General features: G+C 42.9%; 1 protein-coding gene across 2 annotated transcripts in view; it reads left to right on the top strand.

Annotated features, from left to right (window-relative positions):
• LOC124802485 (glycerol-3-phosphate acyltransferase 3-like) overlaps window positions 1–27,044 on the top strand; it is a 225,492-nt gene that overhangs the window by 48,196 nt on the left and 150,252 nt on the right. The gene's annotated exons all lie outside the window — the stretch shown is intronic.

The raw sequence follows: 27,044 nt of genomic DNA, 5'->3' as shown, positions 1-27,044 counted from the left end.
CCACATTTCAGTCGTGTACAAACTTACCTATCGTACAAATATTTTCAGGAAATACTTCATAACATCTAATTTATATTGGGTGTTAGCAAAATTCTTGTTCAGGAATGCTTTCCTTGTCTACGTTTTATATTCACTTCACCCGTGTTGTCATCAGTTATTTTACTGCCCAAAAAGCAAAATTCGTTTACTATTTTAAGAGTTCGTCAGCACACTCCATTACGCTTGTTTCCATTACGCTCTTCATTTGTATTCATCGTATAACTTCTTTTTTATGCCACTATCCGTTCCGTTCAATTGATCTTCAAAGTGCTTTGCCTTCTGTGAGGAATCACAATGGCATTAGCAAACAGTAAAGTTCTTATTTCTCTTCCTTGAACTAAAATTCCGTTTTCCAAATTCATGGGTGTTTGTACTGCATGCTCGATGTATAGACTGAATAACACTCGCCTCTCAATCACTCCGTTTCATGTCCTTAGACTCTTGTAACTCTGGTCTGGTTTCTGTAAAAGTCATCCTTTCACTCTGCCTTACTTCTGATAATCCCAGAATTCTAGAGATTAGAGAGGTGTAAAATCACGTACACCATTTGAAGGCAAGATGGTGCGCAAATTGTTTTGAAAGATTCTTTTGCCACTGTTGAAAGCAGGCATATATAATGAGTCACGAACTCGGGGAAATCTATGCGAAACTCCACCGAAGATATTTGTGAGCCATAGGGGGCTAGGACCTGTAACATTATTTTCAGTTGTCAGGACAAACGTTTGCACGGAGTAAAATATTGCTGCTAATTATCATTGCCAACGATGTTTACTAACGTTTTATTACTGCGTGTAGTCTCTTCAAGGCGTTGAATTCGTTTGAACACGCACATTCGATTAAACAAACATCTGTCATTAGCAGTCGAAAATAAACATATCCGTCTACTCTCTAGTTCTGAAAGTGGCTCGAGTTTTCTCTCTGGTAGCGGTACAAAAGGGAATGGCGTACTGGCTCCAGGTTATAATGAAATGACGAAACTGTAGGAGAAGGAAATAGGTTATGTGAATACGCAGGTTATGCACACTTTAAGCAGAAATTTTTCTATTCCGATTCGTTAGTTTTTCGTGGATAACATTCGAGCAATAGACTGTGTTACGGGATAGGGATGCCTTGAGTGCGAACAATCTGTTAGTGAGGTGTTTGTGTCTGTATTACTTTTTGCCACAACAGCAACATAAGTTTCGCATGGTGTTCACAACATACAGATATGGCAAGCTTGTGCTGTCCTTCGTAGCCTCAGTGGAAACGCATGACCCCTGTCTGTAACCACTTTCCATTTGACTTGGGATAAACACCATTATTACTTACGTTAAGTCGTAAAATCTAGAAAATGGGCATTTGAGCTATAATAGTGGCACCAACATCTGTCAGTGTCACATTCTCCTTTCAGGGTTCTGTATGTAAAATGCGGCCTAGGACATAAAAGGTCCGGGCATCAATCCCCGGTTGCTCGGAATTTCCGTGACAACTTATAAGACTTTCGCTTCTGGCCATTCTTTGTGGGAATATGTTGGGTAGCCATTAAGGTTCCACGTGCAGCTACAGTCCATGTAGTAATTATGTGCGTTAGTTCCTTCTCAAATCGATGGCATTCTGCAGTTAATAGGAAACACGTCTTCTGTAAGGACGCCGTCGTCGACAGAACGTAAAACTCTTCTTTCCTGTGGTAGCCATTCGTCTGGTTTACAGGTTTAACTCCCTCGGCACAGTGAGGTTTTTCTTTCTTGAATTACTGAAGTACAATGCTTTACAGCTTTAATATTTTAGTTCATAGTGAGGCGCTGTGATGAAAAGTCTTCAAAAAAAGACACTTTGTTGAATTTCATTCAACACGACTGGATGCTTATGTGCAGAACATATGTTGTGCTCCTAATGTGATATTACACTCACAGAACCACCTTAGTGAAAGGGGACAGCAGGAAAACTATCAAATAGCTTTAGTTTTTCTCGCAAATTGTTTGAGGGTGGCATTTACCTCGCTCACAATCGGACAAGAAATGGCAATGAGATATGAGCAATGGAATGCACAAGGAAGCTTTCGTGAAACCCCAGTAACTATAAACGCTTAAACAACCTGTACGACAAAATATAAGATAAGAACGCGTGCTCAAAAATATTGCCTCCTAATTTCTTATGTGAAAACACTTAAAGCTTTTTAGATAAAACTACCGTTGTTAACGTTCTACATCTTATCCTGCCGCTGGAGGGCTCCGAATTGTACCGTGTAACATGGTGGTATGTAACCTAAATATGTCGGCGCGTGTGAAACAGCGTGCTGTAATCGAAGAGTTCGTCCATTCTTGGAGCATCTTCTCCTTAAGCATGATAATGCCAGACTACACACAAAGCGCTGCGACAACTGCAACAATCCGACGCCTTGTGTTTGTCATCGATCATTCTCCATTCAGTCCAGACTTGGCCCCATCAGATTTTCATCAGTTTCCAAAACTTCAAGAACTTCGCGTTAATAGTAATGAACAAGTGCAAGCGAGATCACAGGCCAAACATTCCACAGCGATGGTATCAACAAACTGGCCTCTTGTCAGGAGAAATTGTGAAATGAATATGTAGACACGGAGAATAAGGATGTAGAATGTAAAAACCTTTTGATTTATTTAAAAGATTTATCGCATCAAAAAATTGGATGGCATTAATTTTCTGCACGCCCTCGTATTAATGAGCTCAGCACCAGTTAAACTCTTAAGCCATTTTACTTACTGTCGTAAGGGAGAAAGACAAGAGACTCTGTATCTGGCGAATAGCGTGGCTGGCTGAGTTGCGGTATAGTGTGCTGCGCTTCGCAAGAAACGCCTGCGCAAGTTATGCGGGCAAGGCGCCATTTCGCGGAATGCCTCTCGTCACTCTTACCAAACACAGAATGGTACTAATGTGAAGTTTGATGGGAGTGACGAAGCGCCTTGGTGCCCTGTTCTCAATGATTGCGCCACCTTCCAGATTTGCGAACTGCTCACAAAATTATCAAGTGACTCAAACGTACGTACATCACATGCAGTCAGAGATTCGACTGAGTCAGTGTACAATACCAAAGGATGACACATGTATCCCTTGAGATTTCACGTAATTTATTTCGTGTAAGATAAGATTTTTAGCCAATAATTGTTATGAAGCTCAAGAGAAAATCGTTAGATATGGCATATCCACTTTCTCGGATTTTGCCGTAATTTGTTTTAAAGCGGAAACATTGTCTAAACGTGGTCTCATCCAAGAATACTCTGCTGCTGCTGGTAGGAGAGAACAGTTCACCATTCCCTGTCGCAAGCTAAAAGGTAAGGCCCTCCTGAACCCGAAGGTTGGTTCGATTGACGTTGTTCTATTACGATACGTGTGCCTTCCATCGATCTTTGAATTGGCTCACCCACCGTATTATGAAGGGAGAAGGTCAAAGAGTTTAACATGGACCCCGAACAGCGATGAAACTTGTCACCTGTACCCCGTAACTTCTTATCCATTCGCATGCAACCACTTAAAAACGATTAGAGTTCTCCCTCCTTTCTCCCCCTCCCCATGCCGCCTCCCTTGTCTGATATTCAAAGCTGATATACGATGTATTCACATAAACCCAACAAAATGTTTGTTGGAGATTTCTGTTTTTGAGTCATCAGTCTTCACATTGGTTTGATGCGACCTGCTGCAAATTTGCCTTGTGCGAACCTTTTCATCTCGGAGTGCCATTTACAACCTATGTACTCATTTATCGATTGTTTTCCAGCCAATGTCGTCCCTACAGTTTTACCCTCTGTAGCACACTCTATTGCGAGGAATTCTTATAGAACAAATGAAGAGTTTCGATTTCTCGTACATAACGCTGTAGTGCATAAGCCCTCAAGACTATAAGAATGTCATCGGGATGGCTTGATTGTGATAGTACTTGGTTTATGTATTGCGTCGTAGAAAGGACTGTTTTTCCCTGCAAAAGTAACTAGTTAATACAAATTTCATAAGTGATACGGATCACGCTAGTCTCGTCCATTTTTACAAAGATTCACATACGGAGACGGGTGATTTTTGTTGAGGAGCCTATAATATCTGCTCTAGGTTTTCTGTTTATCAGATCTCTTGCTGTAACAGTTTGCACTCTTGTAATCATGTTTCGCGCCAAGAAACATCAGTTTCAGCGTGTGCTGGAGTCTGCCTTGTACGCTCAAAAGGGCGCCAGATCGGGGAGGTGCCTCCAGTGCCCTATTAATAGAAATGTCTTCGTGCCTGGCGAGTCTGAGACGTGCGACAGTTCCAGCGGTAAGGGATGTAGTTTTCGTTGAAGGCGAGATTTTTCTTCTAATACGAATCTGAACAGGAACGTCTAGGCAGTCCAGTTCACGTAGGAGCGACTCGGTTTTGCAACTCTTGGACCAGAACAGTTTGGAGCAAATTAAGCATTTAATAAAGTGAGAATGACATTAATTTCCTTTAAACAATTTATCACTACAAAACGCTTTGAAGTCACAGAATTCTTAAATATTTATTTCTGTTTAACCTTTCTATTCAGCTGAGGAGGAAAGAATTGTGTGCTTGTATATTCTGAATGCCGGACACTTGCGTGTATTGCCTATGCATCGTTACGATCTTCTGGAACCTGGCTTTGCAGAGATCAAACCATGGTCCATTAGAAATATGGCGCTATAAAATAGTAAAGTTGTTAAATATTTGTGATGAATTAGGATGACTTTAGAACTTTGAGGGATTAATGAAACATTTCACTATTTTCGAGGAATTAGGATGTCTGCAGTACTTAGTGACTAACAGTGTATATGGTAGTGACTAACATAAAACGAGTAGAAAAATTGACAGAAATGCAAATGCGCGCGCGCGCGCGCGCGCACACACACACACACACACACACACACACACACACACACACACACACACACACACACACTACAAAGAGTTCTAACAGCGTCAATGAGTACTGTTCATTGCCAGAATTTTTTCTCGGGTCAATGGAGTGAAACGGGCTGTTACAGATCCGGCCCATTAAAGAGTCGCAGATCTGTTCAGCCGATTATCGGACAATGTGATAGTGCATCAGATGGGGATCCCAATTCGTAATAAAGGAGAGAGGCGAATTCGCCTTACAACCGAGGGAAACCCTACGAAAACCTTGGTCTGAACCGGGATATGGAATCTTAGAAATTTATTTCTGGGACATCGTCCTTCGTTGAGGACGTTGTCACAGCCAAAGATTAAAATGTTGTTTATGTGTAAAGTGTATATACTGTGTGTTGTATTGTGTGAATGTGTTACTGAATGGAGTGAAGTTTTAATAAATGTATGCGAGATTAAACTGCATTTTGATTAAATGGACAACTCGACAGCGGGTTTGATGGTGAGATGCAGCCGTCCTTTCCAGGCTATAATGTTGATATAATTCTAAATTCCATTTGACGGATGCGAATCTCTCTACCTTAACAGTAGACAAATGTTAGTAAACACACAGCTTTTTGTACCCGGCAAAACGAGTTGTCTACGTGAAAGAGCAATGGTAAAAGTTGCAACTTCTGGATGTGGAGCATGCTTAGAAACTGCCTTAATTTTGATGTTCCTTTTCTGGGATGACAATAACACAAACTGCAAAATCATATTTTTGCTGTTACATTTGTATCTTGTCATCTTCCATGGGACTGTCTGGGCCAAAACTAGTCAGTCGACAGAACCATTCCCTGCAGCCAAGATTCGCAGAATTTTTTTTAAAAAAAAGCGCAAGAGATTTACGACCATATTTAAAAATTACACCTTACTGTGAAATGCCCAGCTACCACCACGAACTGTTTTGCAAAATAAATCAAGGAAGCCTTTGAACTTAACATTTGAAAGTATGTGGTATATCGCCAACAGTTTTCATGTCTGCTGCTAGCCTAATAGAAGAAAGCCATGCAGAATAGTTCACACCGTACAGAGCAGTCATTAAGGAAATTAATGAAATGGTATCGAAGTGAAAAAACCGAGGAAGACATGGTCAAGACAGGGGGCTCACATTCGTGAGGACGACGGCTCAAACCCCATCCTGCCATCCAAATTTTTGTGTTTTCTGTGATTTCCTTAATCCCAGGATGCTTTCTTTCAGAAGGACATTGCCGTTTTTTCCTCGTTCTTACTCAGACCCGAACTTCTAAAAATACCTCGTCGTCGACAGGGCGCCGAAGCCTGATCTCGGTACCTTCAAAGTATATCAAAAGTAGGAAGTAACAAAATCAGATATAAACTATAGATTTCTTAGCAAGTTGCCAAATTATAGTCTGCAGGTGGCTAAAATTTGTCTATATTCCGCACTTCAGATAGGTATGTTCACACTGTTACTTCTAAGTTCTGTCACTTTATGGAGCTACATTCATTCATTCATTCAGTTATTCAGTTTTTTCTATTTACTTTTGACGCAAAGCTGTAGTTCGTAGTGCTACATAAAAATTGAGAAGCTTTCCTAGTTTTATAACGCTCATGGTTATACAAAATTATAGAAAGACCGGCGCAACCGAATGCCTTTATAAAATCAGTGAGTACCGTCTGTCTGCTGTCTTAAATGCCTCGCATTAAAAAAAGTAGGTTCCGAAAACATTGGCAATGCGAAGCGCCTCTTGCGCTTTTCTCGCGTATCGCGGAAGCCATGGGTCAAGACTAGCAGGTAGCTGCATTTTTTCTTGGCTTCCGGTAAGTATTTGACTCAATATGATACCTAGGCTTATTATCGAAAATACTGTTCGTTGGCATCAAGCGAAATTTGTGACTGGATTCGGGCCTTTTTGGTAGGGAGAGCGCAGCATATTTTAGGCGACATCCAGAGATGTATAAGTAACTTCTGGCGTGCCCCAGGGAAGTGTATTGGGCCCCTTAGTGTTCGTGCTGTAAATTAGACCTTTATATGGTATTAACAGTAACCTCAAACTTCTCGGTGATGTGCAGTTATTTGCAAGGAAGTGCTGTCTAATGGATGCAACACAAATATGTAGTAAAATATTAATATTTGAAGGTGGTCGAAGGATTCATTCAAATGATCAGAAATATAAAATTGCGCACATCGCAAAACGAGAAAGAATGTAGTATGGTATCGTATTACTGCAATATCAGTGAGTCAGAGATGGAGTGAGTCAGCTCATACAGGTACTTGGGTGTAAGATTTTGTAAGGATGTGAAATAGAATGACCAGATAGACTCATGTCGTAGGTGGAGTGAGTAGGTACCGAGATCAGGCTTCGGCGCCCTGTCGACGACGGGGTATTTTAGAAGTTCGGGTCTGAGTAAAAACGAGGATATTAAAAAAATGCAATCAGTCTGCAAAGGAGTTTATTTAGACCCACGTGACCTACCTTGAAATATTGCTCGATTTTGTGGAACCTATGCAAATACTAATGAAAATGGTTTTTGAACGTGTGAGGACAGCACGAATGGTTGAAAGTTCGTTTCACACATGAGGAATCACGTAGTTTGTCAGACGCTTGAAGATGGGCACGGACTATCCCGTGAAAGCACATTTATAAAGTTATAAAAACTGCAGTTAAGTAGGAATGTAGTTCTCTTTTTTTGCATGCAGAAGGTACTTCTGGATTGGAAGAATCAGCCCAATAATCCTTACGGTGCTCTATACGTTAATGGAACGGGAAGGAACCGTAATAAGTGATACAAGGGGAAGCACACTCTCTCACGCATTTCAGTGGTTTGCTTGAGTACAGATGTATAGAAACCTTTTCTGTATTTCGTGTCGATCGTTTCCCGTCTTCTGTACACGACTTGACCTACTTATCTCCGAAGCACAACGCAGTACTGCGCTCGTGTACAGGCTCACAGTTGTATTGTCCGTCCTGTGCTTAAGCAATATGTATCGCTATTGATCCAGGCAATCCTTGTTCCCTGCCGGCTGTCGAGAAACGCTGTCGCAGCGCTGTGGCCATGTTGTGCCCTCGCGGCGGTCGGGAGGCCGTGACTGCGTGATGCGTCAGCCCGGTCCTTTCCGCGTCGCCCTGCCACCTTCACGCCGTCGGATAGCTTTCGCATTCGCGGCCTCTGATGCGCTACTTAAAGTGGGACTGATAATTGATCACTCTTCACGTACCCGCAACGACGCCGTTGGATGCAAGGCGTTCGGAAAAGCACCACATTGGAGCCAAATGGAAAGTTGAAAACAAGTTAGAAGTAGATTTAGTAAGCGCTTTGGACCTATTTTTAGCGATTCGTATAGAAGAACCTTTAGCGTAGGGTTTGGAAGTACGTTTAGCATAGGGTCTGTGGAAGTATCATGTACCCTGTTCACCCGTGAGATCCATAGCACCTTAGACGGAGGCGCTCTGGCTGATGTAGTTTACCTTGACCTTCGGAACGCATTAGAGACAGTTTCATTACGTTTCGGGTGTGCAGCCGCAAGAAATCTCCTAATATTTCGGCTGTATACCGTCCAGCCATCTTCAGAGTGAGTCGCAAGACTGCCGCTCCAGTTTTTTTTTCTTCCTTTATTGTTATTTTGAAACCTGTATTACAGGCAGGCCTGCAGCAGCATACTACGCCGCTCTTTGGCCGCAGAGAAACACAAATATACAAATGAAGACATTTAGAGAAAAAACATGGTGGACATAGAAACGGAGACACATTGTTTAAAATACAGGGTGCCGTTCACGGGCGTAGAGTCCAAGATAAAATTGTTCAGACACTTGGACACAGACAGACGAAAATTGTCACACGTGAACGTAGGTGCACAAAACGAATAACACTTAAGCACTTAAGCACAAAACGACTGCACACACAGAACACGAGGCGTTGATCTCCGGCGCACGAATGTTCACTAACTGGGTACGAGTCCGGGGACCTGCCAAGAGAGGAGGAGGGGGGGGGGGGGTGGGAGAGTGAGAGGGGAGAGCAGATGCCATGGGCAGGGGAGATTGCCGCTCCAGTGCTCGCTTCGTCCCTTTATACTCGTGTACCGCGCGACTGCGCATGCGGCCACAGATGCAAATGCGCCAGAGACGTTCGTCGGCGGCAGAGACGTGCAAAATGCGCGAGTTGTATCTATGACTCCGCAGTTGATGTGTGTTGGCATATCGATGTATCATTGTGAGCTGCACTGTGACGACACCTCCGGTGTTCTGTACACACGATTTTTACAACCTAACAAGTCGGCAGTGGCAGAGCACTGTATTGATAATGGTCACAGTATGTTGTATGACAACGTCGAAATTTTGGCAACTACATCATCCTTTTGGGACTCGATAGTGAAGGAGGGAATTGAAATTCGCTTGACGACGAATTTAATTGAGATAGTGGTTTCAATCTTGATAAATCATGGAATGCGGCACTTGCTGTAATAAACTCACAAAGACGTCGTCACAGTGCAGCTCACAATGATACATCGATATGCCAACACAGATCGACTGCGGAGTCATAGATACAACTCGCGCATTATGCACGTCTCTGCCGCCGATCAACGTCTGTGGCGCATTTGCATCTGTGGCCGCATGCGCAGTCGCGCGTTACACGAGTATAAAGGGACGAAGCGAGCACTGGAGCGGCAGTCCTGCGACTCGGTCTGAAGCTGGCTGGACGGTATACAGCCGAAATATTAGGAGGAGGAGATTTCTTGCGGCTGCATACCCAAAACCTGAAGATTCGCATTAGAGACAGTTCCGCACTGTCATTTAGTGAATGAAATACGGACTTAACAAGTATCGGACCAGGCTCGTGACTGGATACAGGTCTTCCTTGCAGACGAAACTCGACAAGTCGTTCGTAACGGAAAAGAATCGATGAATGTACCTCCGGGAGTATCCCAAAGGAGTGTTACAAGGCTGCTACTATAAGCACGTTATATTAATGATTTAATCGATAGCGTTGGAGACTCCGTGATTCGTGGACAGTAGTGCCGTCTGTGGGAAGGTTGCAACACCGCGAGACTGTAGCGAAATGCAGGAAGACCTGCAGAGGATAGACGATCGATACGTGAACTGGAAGTTAACTCAGAACGGAAACGTGTATAACATGTTCCGCATGAGCACCTACATTTCACTATTTGTCCCAGTCATTGGCAACAGCAATTTCCTTAGAAAATACCTGAGAATAACACAAGTGGAGAGAATTAAAGTGGGATGACGACAAAAACAAATAGTGGAAAATCAAATGCCAACTGACATTCATTGAGAGAATGTTAGTGCAAATGTGGATTTATCCATAAAAGAAGTGGCTCACAAAACATTCGTTGGACCGATTCTTGAGTTTTGTTCAGCAGGCTGGGAGTCTTTCCAACATGCCAGCTCTTACGAAGTTTACCTTTGTACTACAATTTTTCAAAAATAGATTCTGTTTTGCTGTGTCATGATAGGTGCGAGTTAACATTGTTGTGATATTAACTTTACCTAATGCGCTTAGATCCAGATTATTGTTTATATGCTCATGGTTTCCGCTATGTTTTATTAATGCAGTATTATATCCTAGATCTTTCACTCCTTTTGTACCTCACACATCACTGTTTCCGAATAACAAACATGGAGAGCAAGGAAGAGCATTGCGAACAACAGACCACAAGATCCAAGTATCTTTCATGCACTTTTATATTAAATTTCGTCGTATACTAGCTTTTACTGCCACCTGTACCCCTTTGACTTAAGAGGATAGTAATCCTAACTAAATTGAATACATTAGTTTTACGTATATAAATAGAAGTGTTAAATACATTTAAATTTTATAGTGAATAGTTTGACATTGCGAGGAATAAAATTAATTAAAAAAAATGGTGTGAATAGAATCAGTCAACGAACTACCATTCCATGCACTAGACCTCTCAGACACGGCGCCGTTACAAGAAGTCCTCAAAAATTCCTCGTGCTCTACGCTTGCACAGTACTTTAAACGCACTTTCAAAGAAAAAAGCCCGACCTGGTGCTGTGAACAACGAAGCACCATCGGTGCTGGAAGGGATGACGCCACATCAGAGCATGCACAGTCGCAAACACAGCTGTGTCCTCTGAGTTGTTCGTAACGCGGCTGACTATTTCAGCGCTCGACACTACTCTCCATTTATCGCGGAGAGAGCACTACAAAACATGTTTACGTTCGTTTTATTTTCATACCAGTAAGCATTCGAAAAGAGATGGTCTAATTTTAGTGCGATCTCTGACTCGGTGTGTGTACTGTAGCACATTAGCATGTGGTAACCGGCCGCCACTGCTTAACAAGCATGGTAATAGATAGAGAAGATCTAACGAAAAGCGACGCATTTCGTGACGATATCGTTAACTCTGCGAGAGAACGTTGCGGAAATGCACAATAAACTCAGTGGCAGACGCTGTAGAAGTGGCGGTGTGTATGGAGGAGAGGATTTCTGTTGAAATTTTGGAGTGTTTACGTTCCATGAAGTCAGGCAACATATTTCCTACCACATACATCTCGTGGGGCGATCACGACGACAGTCATACTGCCTGCGGTCCATTCGTGAATGGAACAAGAAAGGGATGAAAAGTTAGTGGTACCTGAAGTACCCTCTGCCACACCTGTGGACTACAGATGTAAATGTAACCCGTGTAGGTCTTTAGCAAAGGGTTCAGAGGTACGTCTTGCAAAGGATTAAAAGTGGTTTTAGGAATGTTGTTACATATTAAAGAAAACTGGTTCCTAAATATTATGGTACATTCTTAGACAATATTTAATATTGCTTTCAATTAAATTAAAATACATGAAAGGAGAAAGGAAAGGTGCACTACACTCGCCAACTATTTCACTACAATCCTCGTTGGTATAGGTCGTAACATTTTCTGTGCGGCATCTTGCATAATATTATCTACGTGGTAGACAAGTAAATTATCAACATTATCAAAGAACAGAAACTGATAGGCAGTAAAGCTCAATGGGACGTTGAGGTATTCCTGTTGTCCATCTGAGAAGTGTAAGAAAATGTACGGATATATCAAAAATGGGTCAAATGGCTCAGCACTATGAGACTTAATTTGAGGTCATCGGTCCCCTAGAACTTAGAACTACTTAAACCTAGATAACCTAAGGACATCACACACATCCAAGCCCAAGACAGGATTCGAAACTGCGACGCCGGACTGAAGCGCCTAGAACCGCTCTGTCACAGCGGCCGGCCACGGATATATCACAAATATTATTTCCTATTTTGTTCTGTATTTGTTAATATTAGTTGCAGAGTTTGTAAGGCTACTGCGTCTGATAGCGTTGCAAGTTAGGGAGGTAAAAAGGAGAGAGTTTAACGGCCGTCGGCGTTAACGTTACAGTGGTCGCTGGATCATCAGTTGGACGCAGATTCGTGAAATATTTTTGATATTTTCCTCAGATTAATTAGAAAAGCCGAAAAATGTAGATCAGGATATCCGGACACTTTGAACACCGTTCATTCCGAGTGAGTACATTGTTTCCACCTTTGCGTCATCTCTCGTTTTGTAAAAGGCATTGAGGTTGTTGCTGTTGCTGTCTCCAATTTTATAACGCAGTCAAAAATTTTCATGTTATGACGTAATAAATTTTCTAAAAATGATTCAAATGGCTCTGAGAACTATGGAACTTAACATCTGAGGTCATCAGGCCCCTAGAACTTAGAACTACTTAAACCTAACTAACCGAAGGACACCACACACATCCATGCCAGAGGCAGAATTCGAACCTGCAACCGTAGCAGTCCGCGTTTCCGGACTGAAGCGCCTAGAACCGCTCGGCCACTGTGGCCGGCTACTAAATTTTCTCTAGTAATATTTGCAAAATGAACGTAGCGATTTCGTTGTTACGCTGTGTTCGTTAGTGTACCTTGTTTCCGAGGGGAGGAGAATATCTCCATGCGCATTATATGGAGAATGTTTACCACAATTTTCTCCTTCGTCTTCAGGAGAACAACCAGTGGATGCGATAAGGATCAGTAATTGTTTGGAGTAGAAGTTTTGGTTTGTAGAAAAAGAAAAATGTTTAGATTCCAATTCTCGTATTATGTAGATCTTGGGACGTTAAGTTATGGAATATAAACGACCAAGGACTAGGATTGTTAGCATGTGGAATATTTACATTGCTAATTTGAATAATACTATACAGTCTAAACTTTCCTAGCTGCATTTGCATGAGGTGTGGGTTGCCTCAGAGATTGACGCGGCAAGATACACGTTCTGATGACGGCCTTTAAGACGCGGCTACCTGCTGCTTGCTATTAGAGTGTGAACAGCTGAACAAATATTGAACTGTACGGCGCGTCTGCCGCCGTCTCCACACCTCACTGTTTACGTGGCACGCCGACCTTCCGATGTAATAACATACATCTCGGCAAGCTGCATCGGCTTAGGAATTTGCTGCGGCGCCTCGTTTCACGACAGAAGCATAAATTTGTGGAAGAGGTAGGAAGAAATCAGCCTAACATTTGGTACGTGTTACTAATGAACACACAACCACTCACTTCAATATTCGGCCATTGTCGAATTTCTTTTGAATAAAACTGAAAATAAATGCACGATATTGGAAGTACATAACGTCATGGTGAATGTTTCCAGATATGCAAGGTGGTTCAGGAGGAATATCACATAATTTATCAGGCAGTTCTACATCTGAAAATAAACCGAGGAAGTTCTACGAACGTGTCCGATTTTCGGTCGTTACGGAACTGGAGCAGGTTGAAGATTACACACGTCCATAAAGTATTATGAAGTGTGGATATTAATTACCGAAATGCTGTGTAGGCGCTGTGGTGGACAGAATAATGGTGGGGCAGATGACCGATGTTCCCCATAAAAGGTGTTCAAAAAGTCTCCCGACGTCCCATCTCAGTGCATTTGTCAACGCCTTGGAGGATGTGTTTTGTGTCGCACATCGAACATCTTGGCGGACATTAAAGCGGACGACAGCGGCGGTGATTTGAGCGACAAGTTCCTCACTGGTATCCCCTTCGTAGCGTCCACTCCCCGTTTAACCAGCCCATAAACAGAAGTCTGACTGGGTTATGTCGGGTGATCTGGCAGGCCAACTAATAGTTCCGCCATGGCCAATCTGCCGTCGAGGAAATGTCATTCAGATACTGGGATACTTGTCTGGCACAGTGAATTAGTGATACATCACGTTGCAGATACATTTGCCGTCGTTATAATGTCGCGTTTTCCAAAAATGCGGGTAGGTCTTCTATCAGGAAATGTGTGTTGCTATGACTGTCATGTGATTTGGCAGGAACGCAGGCCTTATCACCAGATTATCAATCATACCACACCAGACGTTCACTGAGAACCTAATGTGTAATCTTGTTTCCCTAGTCTCAGGTGGGTTCTCCATCGCCCATGCATAATTATGAGTGTTTGTGATACCGTTGCGTGTAAATATAACCTCATCTATAAAGTGTATTGCATTACGTCCCCGCGTACAGCCGGCCATTCACGAAATTATTGCCTGCTTACTTAGTCACCTGGATGTAGATGCATAGACTGCACATGGAATGGGCACAAGCTCTCGGAATGTAACGTATGCACAGTCGCGTTTCTGGAATAACTAGCTGACAGCTATTGTGCCGTGTACTGGTGGTGGAACTCCGGTGTAATATTGCAATGATGTTTTCCCTTTCCTCAACTGACTGGACAGCCTCGCGTTCTGATGCTACATGTACTCTGGGTAGTGTTCCGGATTCTTGTAATATCGGAAAAACCCTGGGAAACACCATGGCCGCACAGTTTGTCGATCAGGGAAAAGTCTTGGTATTCCATCACAGCTGTACGGGTACTGCCATTAAACACCCATACACAAAAACCATGTCTGCGTATTCGGCTTGTATGAAGATATGCTGTGTCATGGGATTCATGAACAAAATGGACTTTGTCGGTTAAACAAAACTCGAGCACGATTCATGTACTGCCTCACGACTGCTCACTGGTCCAAACCAGGATTGCACTGTGAGTACGCTTGCAGCTGTTGCCTCGATGCACGTCACAGTGCTGCCATCTCTTGGGACACCCCCGCACCTCTTGTGGATGGATGAGTTGTCTCTCCTACCATTATTCTGTCCATCACAGCGCGTACACAGCATTTCGGTGAGTAATACACCTGATTTCATATTCATACGTGGATGTGTATAGTCTTCAGTACACTCCAGCTCTGTAACAACGGAAAATCGGACACACGTTCAAAGGACATTTTCTGTTTTTTCACATGTAGAATCACCTCACAAATTATGTAACATTCCTCCTGAATCACTCTGTATAATTTCAGGTTTGCAGTGTTCCTGACGTAAAACTACAGATCAGTTAAAAAGTTACGGACGTTAAAGGCGCTAGCAAGTTCTTGTTCAGAATACAAGCATTTAAAACGTTTATTTCTTCCCGGTAAAGCGGCGCGGCACTCGAAGTGAGGGCGCAAGGACAGAAAATACCTCCGATCATCGCACCCCGTTCTAGCGTTGGTGATATTCGAAAGTTAATGTAGAGTACACTCCAGTCACCAATGGACCTGCCACGCAAACTAGGCGGTAAAGAAGTCCCGTTGTACTTAAAGGAACTGGAAAATTCTTGTTCCGGGATTATAAAAGCTATTCTTTTTGAGGAAGGCTGAAAGTCAATCCTTGAGACAGGGAAGAGCGCTGTACAATGAAGCGTATAACGGACAAGTAGCGAGGAAAAGTCGCTCGTTTGTGAAATCAACCGTCGGGAAAAGCTGTACATGGCTAAAAGCTACATTAGTAAAGGCTATGAGTGGCGGGGATGTTTTGTGTTGTAATGCATGGTTCTTGTGTGTCGCAGTGAATGCATTCCTGTGGTGTTTTATACACTATACAGATGAGTAATAGAGATAAATTTCGTCGCGAGAAGACCTGAAGAGAAGACTGGAGACAGAATGACTGTTAAGCCAGAATAAAGCAGAAAAATTGCTGGAACCTCTAAGAACCAGTAGCAACAAAAATAAGAAAACAATGCCAAAGTGGTGTTTCGTTGCCCAGAGATATTTGACTCTCTTTTGATGCATCTTTATTTTAGTCTTATAATTCCCGAATGGCCTATGTGGGATGGACATGGGGTGTTATAAAATAATTGAAATGCTTTAATTTTAGCCACAAGTTTATGATCAGTTATAAAATATCTGCCAGCTTGTGGCTGCCAAACATCAAAACACAGTGCATATCTTCGTTTCGTAGGGGTTAAAAACAACTGAACTGAAAATGTGATGAGCCAGATTGTTTATAGACAAGACTTCCTTGCGGAACTGCACTTCTGTTCTGAACAGCACAACGTCGCAGTGGCTGAAAACCGTATTTGTGTAGACTATTAGGTATGTTTTAATGTATGTTCAGCTTTGACATACAAAATATGCAAAATTCTCTGTTTATCATCTTACTGAAGACCTGATTCTGGTTTTAGAAGAAAAACAAAAGTGATCAGAATAATAAAAAAAACCTACGTGATCCAGACTGTGAAAAAGCTAATAATCATCATCATCATCACTTATCTGCTATATTAGCAGGTCCTTTGCGCCTCCATTTTCTGCGATGCATTGCTTCCATCTTAAGGCTGCTGTATGTTGTACCGTCCATCATGTCATCCAGTATCTGGAATCTCTTCCTTCCTCGCTTCCTTTTCCATGCTACATAACCTTCTAAAACTTTTTTTATCATTCCGTCATTATTTCTTAATATATGCCCAATCCAATTTCTTTTTCTTCTCTTTATTACATCTAGTAACAGTCTTTTCTCTCCCACTCTTCTCAGCACCTCTTCATTTTTTACTCTGTCCATCCAACTTATTCTTTCCATCCGCCGCGCCGGCCGGTGTGGCCGAGCGGTTCTAGGCACTTCGGTCTGGAACTGCGTGACCGCAACAGTCGCAGGTTCGAATCCTGCCTCGGGCATGGATGTGTGTGATTTCCTTAGATTGGTTAGGTTTAAGTAGTTCTAAGTTCTAGGGGACTGATGACCATAGATGTTAAGTCCCATAGTGCTCAGAGCCATTTTTTTCTGTCTTTTTTCCTCATAGTCCGTTTCAGCGCCATATAGAACAACACTCCATACAAGACATTTTATGAGTCTCCTGAGTTCTCTGTCCAGACCGCTGACGAAATATCCTTCTCTTATAAAACGCCTCTTTCGCCATTGTTATCCTTGTTTTAATTTCTGTGGTGCACTTCCAGTCGGTGTCTGTCCTGCTTCCAAGATACTTAAAAATTTGCACCTGTTCTAGTATTTCTCCATTCAGCATAATTTTTATTTCCTTATTTCCTCCTAGTGCCAATACGTTTGTTTTATTTGTGTTAATTTTCATTCAATATTTTTTTCCGTTCTTTGCAATGGTGTCCACCAAATCCTGTAATTCTTTTTCCCCTGTGGCTGGAAGGACCATGTCATCAGCAAACCTCACACCCTACTTTTACCTCTATAAATAAAAATGTTTCGTATGTTCGTCCTAAACCATTCGCCCGTTGCGATGAAACTTGGTTGAGTTGTTTTTCGTACGCTCGTGGAGCGACACACAGAGTGATACGTCAAAAACATTGCCTGAGAAACTGCCGCATCAGGTGTGTGGTTTTCTTCTATTACTGCTTTATTGCTAAAGTTATTCGTAACACATTTCGCAAGCGCGTCAAAGAAAAAAACTTGTAAAACAACGGCTATATTCGAATGCAACATCGCGTCTAAAATTTCATATCAATCGCTCAAAAACTCTGAGATTTGCATTACGAACATTTATAATTTCTATTCGTTTGTTCTTAATAGCAAATCTCGGAAATCTCTTGACCAGTTGATTTGAAATTTTGACACAGCGTTGCATTCTAATACGGGTGTTTTTTTTATGCACCTGTTTTTGTAGCAGTTCCCCCGCGTATTCAAGGATATGTGAAGGGACTTCAATAAAATACTGTAAACAGTACTATTGTAAATTATCAGACAGAATTATTGAATTCACTTGTTTTGCTGGGCGTGCTGAAGCTGTTAATATTTAAAATTGGCGTACCTATCATTATCCTCGGAAATATCCGTCCACCAAGGCTTTGCAACGGTACAAGACTTTCAGTGAAAGGATGAGCAATATCATCGAAGCTACAATATTAACATGAAATTTCCCAATGCTTCTAACAGATGTGCCATTGGAGCTCAAACGCGTGCAGTTTCCGGTGCGACTCGCATTTGCAGTGACCATCAAGAAGGCACAGAGACAATCACAAGTGTCCGGACTAAATTTGGAAAAATCTATGCTTCTCGCACGTGGCTTGTCCACGCGTCGGGAAACCGTCTGACGTACTCGTTTACATGCTTGTCGTGCCGTTGCAGTACATGCCGGATAGAGCTAGTTTATTATAGATTTTAAAACTCGCTGATCCCAGGACATTGTCACAATTTAAAAAAATAAATATTTTTTGAATTTTGCAGACTTTCCAAGGCCCGTGTAACTTTTCTTAAAAGGTCCCAAGGAATGTATAAAACAGCATCGATCTCTGCATTACGTTATTGTTCCAACTGTCACACTATGAAGAGAAAATGGCTGACTGCTCTTGAGTTAAAATCAGAACCAAAATCCCTCTTATAATTTGTGAAGTAGGTCTTTTATATCTAATCCTGCCACTCAGTAGTATACGTATTTTCGTTATATGCACTAGTCCTTTTCGGAGATAAAATAAATGACTTTGTGAAGTTAGCTAGGCTCGTACTTCGATAATGAAGTCAGTTCTCCTTAAAGATAGTTTTCAGTTTTTCACACACAGCAACCTACTTCATATGAGTTTAGACCCTTGTTAAAGGGTTAGTTTCTCATGTAGCGCCTTGATGTCCAATTTTTTCATTAATTTTACTTCTTTTTTCTATTTCGGCTGTTATCTATTCAGTACCTATTTTATGTTTAGGATTTGGTTCTTAAATGTCTATCGATACATTAATTACCTGTCTTACAGTGATTTTATATTGCCACTTGCTTGTGCACTGCCGCGCCTAAAGGCATGAGCGGACTGGCCGACCGCAACCACCTAACGATGGGTGCCATACATCAATGGCGAGGCGCCTTAGCGGCCATTCATTTGTCCGCTGAGCGGTCGCGCGTCTTGAGATTGCCCTTCACTTACAGACAGAAAAACACTGCAGGGGACCGTAATTCATCCTAGTTTAGCCCGTTTGCACCAAATATTTATAAAGTATACACAGAAATCTTCGTCGTGAATCAATGTATTTACGAGGGCAGGCTGAAAGTTAATTTCTCGGAATTTTATGTGAAAACTCTTAAATCTCTTTTAAATGAAACACTGTTTTAAGGTTCTACATCTTTATTCTTCATGTGTACTTACGGTATTTACTTCTTAATTTAGTCAAGCTGGCACCAACTCCTTTGTCTCAACAAAGGAAGAGCGTATTGATGCCGTCATTGGAGAATGTTGCTTTTTTTTTTTTTAATTGATGGAGCCACAACCTCCCAGAACATTTTGAGCATAACATTTTGAGCATAACATTGCCTGCTGACAGCATGTTCTTGAGTTTTTGTGGCGTTGGTGATCCTTCGTGGCGGAACTCCATTGATCCTCTTGTTTTCGGGGTCAAAATGGCAAACTCATATTTTGTTAATTGTCGTAATGTTGTTGAGGAATCCTTCACCGTCATTCTCAAAACGCAATAGAGATTAGATTGTTAACATATGTCCAGTCTCCTCTGTTTCATGTGCAGTGTGAGCATTCGAGGCACCCACCGTGCACACAGTGGTCCGTATCGCAGGTCTGCAATGATGGTGTATACACGCTCTCGTGATATGCTACAGTTACCTGTGAGCGGTGTTAAGCGACGATTTTTTTTCTGATGTGTTCATCAACCCGATTCCGACGAGCTTTATCGGTTTCTGTACGCGGTCGTCCACTGCGAGCTCTTATCACCACGTCGAGGTTAGCATTACTGTTTGATTCGTTATGAGCACAAACAACACATTGTCGCCCTTTACTGATGTCGATATAATCATGCTACACAGCTACCATTCTTCTATGGATTTCAATTGGAGGCACGTTTTCTGCGGTTAGAAACTCGGTTACAGCACGCTGTTTCTCACGTAACGACATGGTTACGTGTAACACCGCCATGTTAACACGCTGCAATTCGGAACCCTCTAACGGCAGAGATTGCAACTTGCGTCTGCGAAGCTGGCAAGTCGACCGAGTGATATGCATGACATGTAATGCGTAAACCATTGTTGAGAGCAGAATAAGAAATTCGGAGGCATTACTTTTCAGCAGGGCCCCATATCAGTGAAAATCTTATCAAAATCCATACAGTAGTTCCTGGGATTAGGCTTCATATGTAGACAGATAAGGGCGACGGATACTTAAATTTATAAAATATATAGAATGAGAATATAAATTTAGGTTCTGGCAATAGTAATTTCGTACGGCTCAGTTTTGTGGTATAAGTCTTTCAATTAGACGTCACTTGGGTGACATGCGTATGCCTAGTCAGTTATCCAATGAGGAAAAGACGACTACGGGTTAACGTGGAATCCGAAACACGATTATTTTTGGCCAATCTACACGTCATTCAGAGATGACTGGCAGGTTTAAAAACATAAAAATCTATGATCCGGCCGCGATTTGACCGTGAAACTTTTACTGACGAAACCCGCTTTACCGCAAGACTACGCCTGGAAAAATGAGACGTGTAGTCTAACACGGAGTCCGAACCACCATTCGCTTCTGGCGAATGTACACGTCATTCAATGCTGAATGCTAGGTTAAGACAGTGAGAAATCCGTATCCCACTGTGGTTTGATACCGCATCCTTCCGGTTTTCAGACACACGCTTTACTACAGACTTAGTAATAAGTACGCCTTCACACGCCTTCGTCCACTGAGAAGTTAAATCATTTGCTTTTTTCCATAGAGATTTGCAATTGTCCTTCAATTGACGTGAGTAGCCAGGCCTAGCAGATGTGTCGTGCAGATTTCTAATTGCACTGAGGAGCCGACAGCTATTTCAATTTTGGCAAGCACTGAGGCGGAGCCACAGTTTCAAGACGTGGTTGTCAGTGTGCAGCTATGTGGCGTCCTGAAGTGTGTGTTTACCGCCCGGCGCCACCGGCTGTCAGCTTTATCAGGTTCCATGGGAACCTATCGCATCTGAAACAGTTCGTTGTACGGTGTGTACGTCTGCAGGAAGTTCGTGCGTTGGCTGGCGCACTCAGCGGTTCTGCTCCATTTCTGTATATTTATTGTTGTTAATTCACTAACAAATACGTCGAAAGTGAAAATCAAACTCGCGCGGAACGGACGAGAACCAACAGAAAATAGGTATTGGTCTCCTATAAAATATAATGGTGGCCAAGGATAACGGAAGAACTATTCTTTGCGAGCACAGGAGATGAATCTCATGGATTGCAAGGTATTGCTGTACACGCAGTACTCAATAGGTGCTGTTTTTGCACGTCTTATAGAGAAACGGAGTGATTTAGGAATTCTTCTTTATTCTTACTTTCGTATATTCTCTTCGGTAAATGTATAATTATACACTGAAGAGCCAAAGAAACTGGTACACTTGCTTAATGTAATGTAGAGCCCCCGCCAGAACGCAAAAGTGCCGCAATACGACGTGGCATGGACTCGATTAATGTCTGAAGTAGTGCTGGAGAGAAATGACACAATGAATCTTGCAAGGCCGCCCATAAATCCGTAAGAGTACAAGGGGGTGGAGATTTCTTCTGAACAGCACGTCGCAAGGAATCCCAGATATGCTCAATAATGTTCATGTCTGGGGGGTTTAGTGGCCAGCAGAAGTGTTTAAACTCAGAAGAGTGTTTCTGGAGCCACTCTTTAGCAATTCTGGACGTGTGAGGTGTCGCATTGTCCTGCCAGAGACGTATCTAGACGTATCAGTGGTCCCATACCATTCCAACTGCACACGCTCCGTACCAATTCAGAGCGTCCACCAGCTTGAACAGTACCTTGCTGACATGCAGGGTCCATGGATTCATGAGGTTGTCTCCATATCCGTACACGTCAGACCGCTGGATACAATTTTAAACGAGACTCGTCCGACCAGGGAACATGTTTCCAGTCATCAACAGTCCAATGTCGGTGTTGACGGGCCCAGGCGAGGCGTAAAGCTTTGTGTTGTGCAGTCATAAAGGGTACAAGAGTGAGCCTTCGGCTCAGAAAGTTCATATTGATGGTGTTTCGTTGATGGCCCAGCATTGAAATCTACAGCAATTTGCTGGAGGGTTGCCCTTCTGTCACGTTAAAATTCACTTAAATCTTGATAACCTACCACTGCAGCAGCAACTGTGCCAGATATGTGTTGTCTTATATAGGCGTTGCCGACCGCAGCGCCGTATTCTGCCTGTTTGCACATCTCTGTATTTGAATACGCATGCGTATACCAGTTTCTTTGGCGCTTCAGTGTATATACTCAGAATGAAAGAATTACTTGACCAATTAAGACAGCACTGACAGTACTCTTAAAACAGCTGACACTTCATTCGCATTCTGGGAAAGCTCAAAGCGAATCTTTAGTGTATAGATGAATGTGCGAACAGATGAAGGACGTTGTCAGAAAGCACCAAGCGAACGGAAGTTTCGGAATCGTGATAAGTTAGTGAGAGATTACGTCATAGGTACATGGGTCTAACTTAGTAGAGGAAAGTTATTTTAAAATCGGAAATGTGTCACTTATGTGAAAGAAAAAAAACTTGGTTAAATATGAGAAGTAACAACTGAGAATATTTTCATCCTAAAATTTATTGTAAATTACCTTCAACAATACAACTTGTAGGCAGTGAAATGAGACACAGGTTAAGCTGTGTGTGGAATAAATAGGCTGAAATGAGGAGGAAAGAATCACTAACGTAATATTTATTTCCTCTGTAAGAACTGTTAAATAATCATGTTTAATTTTGCCTTCGTGGAAAACACATTGGGACAATTTTGTTCGGACACGTATTACGATGCGTTTTTTTCTACCTCTGTACCAAAAAAGCAGAAATTTTACCTATATTTACACTTTTGTTTTCACGAGAAACTTGGTCAAAACACATTAACAATAATTCTGACAAACTTGGTGCAGAATGCCTTAAATATTTAAGCAGAAGACAGTCGTCCTTCAAAATTTTTCGAAAATTGTTTTGTGAGGCAGATATTTCACGAGACTAACAAGAACAAACCAACAGATACTAATTATTCCATGCGACCTTCACAATGCTTCAAACAAGCAATATATATGTACCATTCGATGGTGAATCGCCAGCCGTTTCCAAACCGATAATGGAAAATAAAAATTGAAGGATAAAACAAGACGACTTACTCTTTGCGTTTTAGCTACTGGTTATAATGTGTCGCTTTAACGCTGCGACAGATGCGAAATAAATATTTAATCTAAATAATTGTTGGTGTACAGCAACCAGCCACAAATTGGGTTTTGGGTTTCTTTAGTTAAAAAGTACCCTTACCGGTTTCGAATTTTTCAAAATTCGTCATCAGAAGGTTTTTCTGTACATCAAAACACAGTGAGTTGGCCTAGGATAAGCAGTAATTCACAGTTACAAACATGTAACCAAAATGGTTGCGGTACAGGTTTGTGTTGGGATGCATCTTACGTGAAATGTCCATCAGGCGTATATGTTTTTTCAGTTTCCTTGCAAAGAATGTATTTCATTTCTTCAACAATGCCTTTATTTGACAAATTTGCACCATTTAATCTTATAATGGGACATGCGAGAAGTGTGAAACGCGCGGTCCGTTAGTGGTGGTGCAAGCTGTGAAGCGCCACACTCGCCTCCACTGGGTCAAGCCGAGGAGCGGCTAGCGATGGGCTCGTTAAATATTAATCGTGACAGCGCCACGGAGCTGGAGGCGTACGCGACTCTTGCGCCACCGCAGCTGCGCAGGTGAATTCGCTGGACTCCGCCGACACAATTCTGCTCCACTGTGCTCAGTTACCTCCAGTAAACCCACCTTCAGCGATATAGTTCGGGATGACAGACTCAGCTAGACGTAACAGCTTGTGGCTTAATGACAAAATATAGGTCTTTCAGTTGGACGACACTTCTGGATCATGCATTGGGCCTAGCCTACCGAATTTGCCCAACTGACGAAAAGGTTCCTATAGTTAACATGCAATCCGAACCACGTGTCTGTCCTGGAAACTACTCACATCGTGGAGGGGTGGAGGATAGATTAGTTACAGACTGAAAATTTCCGTAGTTCAACCTGGATTCGATCCTGTGACCTCTATTTCCGAGAACTCACTTCACCGCTAGACTATAAGGCTCGACAGGACGCAATTTAACAGTGGAGACGTGTTTGTGGCCTTAAGTCCACTCTGGTTGGTGCAGCTCTCCTTGTCACTCTATCCTGTGCAAGCTTCTTCGTATCCGAATAACTGCTACAACATATATCCTTTTGAACTTGATTACTGTATTTGTCTCTAGGTCTCCCCCCTATGACTATTATCCGCAACCCTTGTTTCCAACCCTCCAGGGGCTCACCACCGTTGGATGAGTTTGTGCTTGACTACCGTGGGGCTCCAGCCTTTGCAGCACCTCTTCCCTTTCCATGCTGCATGTCTATCCCCCTGCCATTTTCCCCTCTCTTGGGGAAGATGATTGAGTTATTTTTGGGAATGTGTTCTGAAATTTAGATAGCCTGTTATCAGAACAGTACACCTGTTTTTTCCCTTTCTTTCTTCGTTCTCCATCACCTTCCTCTGCTTTGGCGTCTTGAGGGTTCTGCTTTCTGTGTGCTCATAAAGGCTGGCCCATGCATTTGACACATGACAAGTGACTGTGTAATGCATATTTTCCAGCCCCAGGTCGACACGTGGGGTTTGCACGTACCCCTGGTGCAAGCCAGGCCCAGGGAGGGTGATTGCCTGAGCTGTTACCTCCCAAAACTGCAAATTGGTCCCCCTGTCAGGAGTTCGGGAGATATGCCTTGAGGTGTGAACAGTCGCCTAAGGCAGGTGAATGCCTCTCTTTGGTGGCCTGCAGTTGGAAGGAGCGCGCCACCGGAGACGCTGGCAATCATGGTTTTTTCACACTGAGCCAGTCACCTTAATCTCAGTCTACGTTTACTAAACGTAAGTGGAATGAGGCGAAAGATTCAGACTCCCAGCTGCACTGGGTGCCTCGTAGTACCACATACTGAAGGTCAGTCCTTTTGCTACAGTTAATCCATTAACTGTTAGGAAAGTGTTGATTCAGTTGCAGGCCCTGTTAAATCCTACTCTCGTTTACGTAATGGGACTCTGCTTCCTATTACCAGTTGTGATTTTCAAACCCAGCAACTGCTTATTCTCCTCTGCTGTCCTGTTTTTATTGAGGCCCACTGAACACTGAATTCTTCATATGGTGTTATTTACACTTGTCTGCTTGGTCTGCCTGAGGGAGAAATCCAAACATACAGCTCTGACCAGGGCATCGCATCAGTCCATTGGATAATGAAAAAGGTTAATGCAACCTTAGTGCCCACACGCACTCTTTCTCACGTTTGATCGAGTAGTACTTCATCGAATATCAAAGCAGGCTATGAAGTCATAATGGTCCAACCGTATATTTCAAACCCAATGCGTTTCTACCATTGTCAGTGTTAAAACCACACATTCCTGTCAGAACATGGCTAAATGTGTGTTACTTGTGGTAGGGATGCTGATGAGGGCAATAGCCTGCCGCCTCCTCCTCCTCCTCTTCCACCATGTCACATCATCTCGAGAATGTCCGATGTGTCTCAACGACTGGGCCATCCAAAATACCCTGGTGAATGAAAAAGTATCTTACCTTGTTGCTCGCAAGTTGTTGCTAGTCGAAAGCCCTGCATTTTACCTTCTGGCCCTTAAAGTACCGTTCTTGCTACGCCTTGCTACACGAATGACATGGCCATGCAGAATTACGACCTCCAATTTAGCACAGCAGTTGTAAAATAGCCCAGTATCATGGTAGCGTCCTCATCTTATCCTAACTCTGTACAACAAACCACCAAATTTTCGCCCCTGGCAGTGAAATCATCTGCTACACAACCAGCAGAGCAGAAAGGACAGAAGGAATACTCCCGCCAAGACACTCTACGTGCCCCCAGCCGACAAACATCCAAGTCTTCATCAAAGACAAATGGTGTTCTCCTTCCCTGACTCGGAGATCCTCTTGAACAGTGTCGCCATGCAATAACCTCACCTGGCCGACCTCAAGTTTGCTGGTGCTCACTGCCTACATTTTTTGCTTTTGATCCACAGGCTGACCCAGGAAGAACACTGACGCCTCAGTAGATCTCGTGGAACAAGATGCTCCAGCCTCTGTGCCCTGTTGCAGTGACTCTTTGAAGGCTGACACTTCCCAGCCACAAAGGTGACTACCCTTCATTTGTTCTCCCCTTCCCATTCCCCATTATGACTCTTCTCCAATGGAACATTTGCGGCATTAGATCCAACAAGGAGGAATTACGGCTGCTCTTGGAAGCAGTGTCCACTTGTTTTCTGCCTCCAAGAAACAAAATTGCGTCCTTGCGACTGCTTTGACCTCCTGCATTTACCCCCCCCCCCTCCCCCCGCTGCCAAGGTCAGCAATCCATCTTGTGGGTGAAGGGGGGGGAGGTCGTGCTGCTAATCTGGGATGACATTCATAGCCAAACCACCTCACTGAACACTCAGCTGCAAGCTATCGCAGCCTGTGTTATCCTTTCTCGCTACACCTTTCCTCTTCCCAGTGTCTACATACCTTCATTATTCGGTGTCACCAAGGCAGACTTCCACCAGCTTATTGGTCAACTGCCTCACCCCTTTTTGCTGCTCATTGACTTTAATGCACACCATCCCCTTTGCGGCTCTTCCAAAACCAGTCAGAGGTGTTCCTCTTGGCTGATCTCAATGAACTCAACCTTATCTGCCTTAACACTGGAGCACCCATATTGCATTAACACTCCATGCACACCTATTCCCATTCGGACCTCTTGTTCTAAACTGCCCAGCTTGCCTGTTGTCTACAGTGGTACGTTCGGACGCTTACTAAAGTGACGATTTCCCGTTTGCTATCCGTTTGTTGATTCATACCCCACCTACACGTAAACCCAGTCGTCAGCTTTCTAAGGTTGACTGAAGGCATTACTGTTCC

The sequence above is a fragment of the Schistocerca piceifrons genome, chromosome 6 (assembly GCF_021461385.2).
Source record: "Schistocerca piceifrons isolate TAMUIC-IGC-003096 chromosome 6, iqSchPice1.1, whole genome shotgun sequence".
NCBI classification, from domain to species: Eukaryota; Metazoa; Arthropoda; class Insecta; order Orthoptera; family Acrididae; genus Schistocerca; species Schistocerca piceifrons.
The sequence above is the reverse complement of the archived record's forward strand: the minus strand, read 5'-3'. Positions and strand labels throughout refer to the sequence as shown.